The following is a 9,832-nucleotide window of genomic DNA, read 5'->3' as shown; positions in this document are numbered from 1 at the left end:
CTAAATAAAAATGAAATGACAAGTTGAAGTCGAAATAGTACAATAAAGTACAGGAAAAGCTATTAAAGCTAGTAAAATAATACAATTCAAATTCAAATAAGCAGAGCAAGGGGCTAGAAAAAAAGTTCTGGATCATATCACATCAGGACCAAAACCTCACGCCACTAGAACCGTTTCTTCCTAACTGCAGTGGGCCATCAACAAGGCCCGGGATCCCCACTGACAGACTCCAAACCCCCCACCCACAGTCACTACAGTAAGTTACATTAACAGACTATTATCCCTGCCCATTGCTCATATATTTACTGTGAACGTTTGCACATCGCTGATCAATATTTTTGCACTGTTACAGTACTTTGCTTTATTGTTTATCCCCTTTAAAATGTTTATTGCATGAACCAAACACACCAAGGCTAAAGAAAGCAAAAAATGGCTCTATTTCTATTAACATTACAAACTGGCATGCAATGTGCACAGCAGGGCTCTGCAGCAGGTGATTAAAACCGTCCAGAACATCAATGGTATTGGCGAGCAGCAGTCGGGGAGGTGCCTGCGCAGAGCCCAAAGGATACTGGGCGTACGCACACTTGGCCCAGTTGCCTTGAACCGTGCCCGAGTATGATTCCCCCCCCTCCCAACTCCCCCGCTGGCTTGCACTCACACTGCAATAAAACATTCTGGGCCAGAGCACGCTTATGTCAATACTTTGCGGGACTCGCCGACTACAATTCCCATTCTTCTATAAGATAAGAACCAGACCCGGGAACGTTTAGCGATCACACTGATGTGTACCGTGCCTGAGTCCAACCTAACTGTGCCCTGGCTCGCCTCTTTCAAGCGTGCCTGCACGGTTTAGCGTGCACGATCACACTAGTCAAACGAACCGGATTTTGGGGTGGGTAAAACCCAGCAACAGCTTGTTCAACCTGCTGTCGTAGGGCAAGTGACACAAAATATCTGCTGTCATACCACCAGACTTAAGAGCAGCTTCTTTCCTTAGGCTGCGATACTCTACAACTCAGTTCAATTTTATTTAGAGTATCAAATCATAACAAGAGTTATCTTGAGACACTTTACAGATAGAGTAGGTCTAGCCCACACTCTATAATTTACAAAGACCCAACAATTCCAGTAATTCCCACAAGAGCGAGCATTTAGTGTGACAGTGGCGAGGAAAAACTTCCTTTTAGGGAGAAACCTCGGACAGACCCAGGCTCTTGGTGGGCGGTTGTCTACCGGTGCCGGTTGGGGGTGTGATGAACAGTGGCAATTATAGTAACAATAAAAATAATGGAACTATGACTAGAAATAGTAGTTGTTGTAGTTCATGGCATAGCAGGGCACTGCAGGACGTAGCAGGGTGTAGCTGGACGTAGCAGGGCACTGCGTGACGTAGCAGGGCATAGCATGGCGTAGCAGGGCGTAGCAGGGTGCCTAGCAGGACCACGGCAAGAGCTGCAACCATGATTTAGGTGCCACCCTAATCCAGGGAAAACTGCAGAGCAAGAAAACATAAGGACTACGAGGAACAAGCTCCCCAGAGCTAGGTTAGTAACACGCATTTGCCCACAGATGAAAAGAGAGAGGACAGAGGAGCTCAGTGTGTCAAAGGAAGTCCCCCGGCAGTCTAAAGGTGTCTACACACCAACCAGACGGCCGACCCTCGGCAGAAAAGCCAGTCGAGATGATCATTCTCCCCGTGTTGGTCCAAAAAGTGCCACAGAACACACCAAAAAGACGAGACGAGACGAGACGTAATCCATCTCTATAGCAGCAGGCGGCACTACTCTGTATTATTGCCCAAGAAATGAAAACCGGCAGCTGGTTGGACGAACGCGTCACATGGGTTTGTTTTCTCCGGAAATTCAAAGCCAGACTGTCATGGCAGCTGTTCAGAATACGATCTCATATTGTACTAAAATAGTTCACTGAAACATGTTTCTGAAAACATTTTAAGCGAGAAATAGGCCATGCAGTTGCTGAATCTGTCTTCATTTCAGCTCAACAAAGGTCAGTTTAAAAGATTTTCATCAGATTTTGAGAGACTCTAGTCACCTCATTCCACTCCCCATTTCCGGGTGAGTCCTGACTGCCCTGCCGCCGACTGAACATGTCAGGTCGGTCAAAATGAACGCCGATAGCCCCCAGACTGACGAAGGCACGGGACACACCGAACAGATTTGCGTCACTGACCTCGCCAGACTGTCTAACGGCCGATAATCGGCTAAGTGTGTCCCGGCTATAAAACTATAACAGCATAGGTAAGAGCTGCAGAGAAGCAGAGATATGGAGGGGGCGCGCCGTGACTGTGGCTACACACCCTCCCCCGCCGGTCTAGGCGAACGCTGCAACTCCTCACTCCCTAACTATAAGCTTTATCAAAGAGGAGAGTTTTAAGTTTACTCTTAAATGTGGTGACGGTGTCTGCCCCCCGAACCCAGACTAGAAGCTGGTTCCATAGGAGAGGAGCCTGATAGCTTAAGGCTCTGGCTCCCATTCTACTTTTAGAGACTCTAGGAACCACAAGTAACTCTGCATTCTGGGAGCGCAGTGCTCTAGTGGGACAATAAGGTACTATGAGCTATTCAAGATATGATGGTGCTTGACTATCATTTCTCTACAGAAGCCCTGAAAGACAAGGTGGGAAAACTATTTTTTCGGTTTGAATTCACTCCCTTGTAGTTCGATGACTTCATTCACATGAATGTTAATTATCCATGTTTTCCTGCCTGAGCAAGCTGCTGAGTTTACAAGAATTTGCTTACTGAGATAGTAAGACTACATACTGTATGAGACAACTTTCTTTTTAGCACGTTTGTAGCAATTCACTATTTGTGCTGTGTTACGGCAGCAGATGCGAGTAGACTGAAATATGGGTTCTCTATGTTTATGCCTGTTTAGTCTACATGCACGTTTCATTTACAGGATTGTTCCAGTGCCACTGGATGTCCCTCATTTTCAGCTGGATGTCCCTTACGTTCCGCTTTCTTTGTGTTGGCATTCTAAACTCTGGTTGATTTTAATTATCTCTGCAGGATTACTCTTCTGAAAATGATGATACCTTGAAATATTACCTAAACAGACCTGTGAAAGGCAGGAATGTGCCGCAAGGCATCTAGTCTGCCAGGATAGAGTACAGTTACATAGCACAAATAGCGAATTGCTACAAACATGCTAAAACGAAAGTTGTCTGATGTGCAGTCTAACTGTTTATGTTAGTAAGCAAATTATTGAAAAACTCAGCAGGTTGCTCAGGCAACCAGCATCTTTTTTCTTTCTTCCAGCGGAACACAATAATATTCATGTGAATTACATCATCGGACTACATGCCAGTGAATATGAGATAGGCATGTGCTCTATAGCCTTAAAGGAAAAACCTTTTGTTCATGCTACATTTGGCTAAGCATTCAATTCCCTTTGTATCATGTACTAAGAGCTTCAGCACGGCTTTCTCGCCCTCAAAACAGCCTACTTAAGAAGTAAAGGTTTACGTTCAACATGGTATCTCCTACGTAGGAAAAACTATTCATGGCCAAAACCTATATTTAAGTTGTACATATGAGATCTATCTATTAGTACATACGACTCAAACTTAGGTTTTGGCCAAGAATGCCTTTCAGGGCTTGCGTACAACACATCCTTCCTACTCCATCATAAAAATGCGTTTTGTCCTGTTTTTCTTTTGTAGTGTAGCGATGGAAACAGGTGTCCAGAACAGACCAGGATGAAAAGCCAAATACAAAATATATATAGTTTATTCACAAAATCTGCATGAGATTAAAAACCCTAAAAGGAGGAGGCCAAAAATAGCAACTTTAAGGGAGTGCAATGAGCTAGGCACTAAAACAATAAGCAAAAATGCACAGGAATAATTTAAAGGCTATTAATATACTTTAGGACCCAATACACACAGTAAGAGATAAATAAGCTCCAACAGGACAAAATACCACTGCACACTTTAAAACCCACATTAAATATACACTACATGCAGGGTATAATAGGGGATTTAACACCGCATTCAACATTAGGCTATACTATTAGCAGGCAATGAGGGGTATCTTAAGCCAGAGATCTTCAACAGGGGGTCCGGGACCCCTAGGGGGTCCTTAGAGTTGCTGCAGGGGGGCCACCAAATTATTGTTTGATAGTTAAAAAAAAAAAAAAATATATATATATATATATATATATATATATTTTGCAAATGATATTTTACACTGATTTTACTAAATAGTCGATGCAAATGATATATATATATATAAAATTTTCAAGTCACCAACCGTTAGGGTATAAGTCAAATTTCATTGAATAAACCACCGAATGAAAACAGTATTTTTTCAAAAATAAAAAACTCAAAATGCACTTTTCCAAATTGTAAAGAACGTCAAAATGGTAATTTGCTGAATTTGCAGCATTAGGTCATCTTTACTGAAATCAAAAGCTATTTCAATCAAACACATCACATTTTTTAGGAATTTGATATTCTGCACAAATAGCAGTAAAAGATTTAACGGACTCAGAGTCTTCATCAAACATATCCGAAGAAAGTTTTCAAACCATGAAGTCACCAGTTTCGAAAGTCAGTTTGAGAGAGAGCTAGAAAGTCGGGATTAAATGCAATAGGAGAGTTTTTGCTAATATAACCTTCTGTGCTCAGATACCTATTACAGTCCTGCCAAGTAGGGTTCGAAATGAGGGGGGTCTGGGGGGGTCCCGGACCCCCCATAAGTCATTAGGGACCCCCTATAAGAATTTATTTTTAGATTTTGGGGGGTCCCCAACAAATATTTTTAACATTAAAAATGATTGTGAAAATTATAGGTCTTTAGTGACGTTTTATATTTATAACAATAATTTATTTATTTCCTAGCGCGATTGGGTAGCAATCAGGGCAGCTAATAGCATCACAGATTGTTGTTGTGGTCCTCCGGCGCATACAGTACAGTCTATGGCGCAGACACGTATGTTATTGTTGAACGCGGCAAAAACGAAGCCTCACAAAGAGTGAAATCCCTAATGAAAATCCTGTAAGTGCTTCGATTATGTTTATATCTCCAAAGTAATTGCTTATTATAGTAAAATATTTGGAGTTTGTGTTCCTATATCAAAAGTTGCATTAACTAACTTAGATACCCAGTGTAACGTAATGATTAGAAGAGTGAGTTTGTCAACGTTTCTTGCTAGCTGTATGTGTATGAAGCATAGGTATGAAGCCAAATAATCTGCCAGCTAACAGCAGACATATAGCAGTTAGACTAGTTATTCAAAGCTAGCATAACAACCTAATTGTCCAGTAGGGTTGGGTACCGAAACTCGGTGCCAATAGGGAACCGGTGCCGACGTAAACGGTAGTAACGAGACCGAATAAGAACGAAAGTTTTGGTGCCTCATTTCGGTGCTTGACTTTACACTACACCTGACAGCATGTAACGTTAGCCTACCTTTAGCTAGCAGCTGGATTAAACACCGGTCAAATGCTGACAGCTAACGTTAAACAGTGTAAAGTGTGACTGTATTTCACTGTGGAGGACTTCAACAGCGGGATGTAACAGTCTGCTCTGCAGCGCAGCAGCAGCAGCCGCTGTCGCAATTCATAGATATACAGTATGTTTATATGGTCGGAATTAAACAACACAGACGGTGCGTTCACTTGCAGCTGCCGTTGTCGGAATTAAACAACACAGACGGTGCGTTCACTCGCAGCTGCCGTTGTCGGAATTAAACAACAAAGACGGTGCATTCACTTAAAACAGGTAGCCTCGTGGTGCATTCACAGTATTTGTAAAATACCCTTTTCCCATCTGGGGTTCAACAGCAATTTACTGGTGAAATAGGTTATTGTTATTGTTATAGTTATTACATTATTATTAAATCTTTAATTTTGACCATGGCCTTAGCAATAAACAAGTCACTGACTGTTGTTTACTACCCTTATTTTTTTTCTTCTTCTTTTTTTTACTTTATTGAAAAGTACCGGTTCAGGCACCGGCACCGTTTTAAAAGTATCGATTTAGCACCGGAATCGAAAAAAAAACAAACGATACCCAACCCTATTGTCCAGTCAGTGATTTTGAATAATGTGGTTACTATTGGATTATTGTCATTTTAATGGCTTTCAGTCATGTTAAAATATCTTACTTCTTTTTTTTTTTAAACGTGTCCCTAAAGATTTTAGTTCAGGTTATAGATTGACTACTTTAAAACAAAGTAAACCATCTAATGTAGGTACAGTCTTTATAGACATCATTATTATTCAATCCAGCGGCTATTGTTTTACAAATTCCATTAACATAAGGGATGAGAAATGCCATTTGTATTTGATCAAACCCTTTGAAGGTGCATGGTGCTGGTGGATTTAGGTAACTTAGTTAACTTCCTTGCTCAAGGAAAGAATGACCTGTTATCCACTTTGTCATGTCAGGGATTTATATAAGGTGCTGTAACTTTGTTGCTCCAGAATTAGAGGGTTACCTGTTAGATTATAGCCAATCCACTTCTCCAGACACCACTACAATACTGGGACTAGCCCAAACCACGAAAAACATCCCAAGACCATTATCCCACCTTCAAAATATGTCAATATAATTTTGCCTGCAGTATATAGTGTAGCAAGGTAGTCTTCAGTATTTTTTATAATTACATTTTAGGGGACCCCCCAACAGTCCTAAGTCATTTCGAACCCTGCTGCCAAGCATTTAATGTGGCTTGTAAAGGGGGCAACTAAAATCAAACACATCTTAACAGGGCAAGTTACATGTTAACATAGGACCCCATCTTTGATATCACCCTCACAATTCTTGCATCCATTGAACTTGTGAGTTTATGGAGAGTTTCTGCTTGAATTTCTTTGCAGGATGTCAAACTAGCCTCCCAGAGCTGCTGTTTAGATGCAAACTGCCTCTCACCCTCATAGATCTTTTGCTTGAGGATGCTGCAAAGGTTCTCAATAGGGTTGGAGGATGGGGGGGCCACACCATGCGTTTCTCTCCTTTTATGCCCATAGCAGCCTATGACACAGAGGTATTCTTTGCAGCATGAGATGTGGTTCGAGGGACCAGCAGCTTCAAATACCTGTTTGCTGCTTTGTAATGGCATTTTAGCAGCTGCTCTCTTAATCCGATGAATTTGTCTGGCAGAAACCTTCCTTATTATGCCTTTATCTGCACAAACCCATGTGTGCTCTGAATCAGCCACAAATCTCTTCATGGAACTTGCCCTGTTAAGATGTGTTTGATTGAAACAGCTTTTGATTTCCGTTAATATGACCTCCTAATGCTGCAAATTCAGCAAATGACCATTTTCAGTTCTTTACAACCTATACAATTCGAAACTCCGTATATAATTTGCATAATAATGTGGAATACTGTGTATTTGTAAAGATAACTTTATAATTTACACAACATTGATTTACTTACTGGCCTATAGGTAAGGTAGCCATCCACAGATAGTTACTGTTCCACATTTTAACATTAAAACATGATGTATAAATATATGAATAAGTCAACAATTATTATTTTAACACCTTAGTATTGTATGCCCCATAAAAAGGTATATCTATGCTCTTGGCCACCCTACACATTATTGTAGGCCCAGTTTAATATGCAACTCAATTCTATATAGTAAGGGGTCCCTGCTCCGTCTCTTTTTCAGCTTAGTGGTCCTTGGCCTAAAAAACATTAAGACCCCTGTCTTAAGCTATATGTAGCCTATAACCAAGTCAAGAATTGCACTACACCCGGTAATAATAATCTATAAATAAAAGAACGAAAACAAATTTTACAAAGAAATGCCTTGAACCAAACTCTTAATGTGGGAAAAATAGTGACAGTCAATATTGCACATGAAGACAGTCCTTTAATTAGTTTTAACCCAGACCAGCGTCATGTTTAAAGGGATACTTCACCGATTTAGCATTCAGCTTTGTATCAGTAGAAACCCGATAGTATTTCTGAATGACCGTGCCTCCCTCCCTCATGTCCCCCTGAGACGAGAGATTTCTGCATTTGGGGCCTGGAAAAAATCTTCCGATGACGTAAAATGACGATTTTTGCGTCATTGGAAGATTTTGGGCCAGAGGCAAAGGACTACAGCCAGTAGTAGGATCTACTTCGGTATGTTTTCAACACGCCCCCCCCCCGGGTTAAAGGGTTGACTGCAGAGTCTGGCGCGAGGTATTCCAATGAAAACGCACTGTCAGCCATCTTGAATCTTCGCTAAACAGGCCTTTCGGTTTTGAGCAGAAAACATTTACAACAATTATCTGCATTCAAACTACCGGACGTTGTACCACCGGGATACATCGGTACAGATCGGAGAATATGGAGGAAACGTTATTACAGACGCAATACTGGCACACTACATGAGCTCGCCTGCACGGAGACCAGCGGTGTCGCTCACGCGCAATAGCGGCTAGGGGACATCCTCATCGGCTAGGTGGAAAGCTAACGCTAGCTGTCCACCTGTCCCAGCCATCCTGCTTGCAAGTGTCTGCTCATTAAACAACAAGCAGGACTACATCCTCCTTCAACGAAACTCCTGCTGTGTTTTTGTTGTTGTGGAAACATGCCTGAACAACAGTGTACCGGAACCGGGACTATCCAGCTACCAGGCTGCTCTCGCCGGCCCGTGGAGGTGGACTGGTGTAGAAATAAAATCCAACTAGCTACTGCTAACTGCTGGTGGAGCTTGTGACTGTAAATGCCGACCATTCGACATTCCACGCTAATTCACGCCTGTGTTTATACTCAGTGTTTAGCTACACCAATGCTAGTATGCGTTAGCTGAACTTTACGGATCCTGCTTGCAAGTGTCTGCTCATTTAGACCACAAACTGGACTACATCCAACTTCAACGACACTCCCAACGTGAGTTCAGAGACTGTTGTGTTTTTGTTGTGGAAACATGCCTGAATAGTGTAACCGGACTGTCCAGCTACCAGGCCTGCTAGCCCTAAAGCTAGAGATGCTCTGTCGCCAGGTAAAAGAGGTGGGCTGTGTTAACACCGGAAGTGGTGCAGAAATGTGGTGATTTGTATCCATTTAACGCTAACTGCTGGTGGAGTTTGTGACTGTTAAATGCCGACCATTCTACATTACACACTAATTCACGGCTGTGTTTATGCTCTGTGTTTACAGCCCACCGCGCTAATGCTAGTATGTGTAGCTGAACTTTACGGAGCCTATAAAGTGTGTGTACTAAATGTAGCCTGTTTCGGTATGTCGTTTTCATATAATGTCGTTTTTATATATGTTAAATGTGTAACACCACTTGAGTCACGCATGAAACGTTGTTTCGTATATTGGTTGAAATGAAAATAAAACACGCTTTGAGTTGAGTTGAATGCCTCTGTCAGTCTGTCAAGCGGTAGGCGTGGCTTGGGAGTGGACTCAAAGCAACGAAGCAGGTGCATTCTGGAATTTGGTGTTTTTCATACATATAAGACCAAAACACATTTTCTGGCTTTTCTCGGCCTAGAAGGCACCAATTTCAATTTTTTTTTCACATTTCTACTACATAAGTGACCCAATTTAAAGATATATTCAGCTTTCCAGCGGTGAAATATTCCTTTAATGTTTTGATCCCTGTTAAATAATAATCCCCGCTCAAAGTCTGCACTTTTCGGCTAAGCAGCTGACTCAAGACTTCTTACAGCGTGCCTATACGACCCTTCTCCCGTCGCAAGCCAAAATGTTTGGATTCCACGCATGTACACCCCGCTGCACGTACTTTTTCTGTGGATCGGTAGGAGAGAAAAAGAGAGAGAGAGAGAGAGAAAGAAAGCACAAATTAAGGGGGTGTCCCTAAATGTACTGGATCTCCCAACAAGCATTTTGAT

This window comes from Perca fluviatilis, chromosome 1 (genome assembly GCF_010015445.1).
Source record: "Perca fluviatilis chromosome 1, GENO_Pfluv_1.0, whole genome shotgun sequence".
In the NCBI taxonomy this organism is placed as follows: Eukaryota; Metazoa; Chordata; class Actinopteri; order Perciformes; family Percidae; genus Perca; species Perca fluviatilis.
This window is presented reverse-complemented; position numbering follows the sequence as displayed.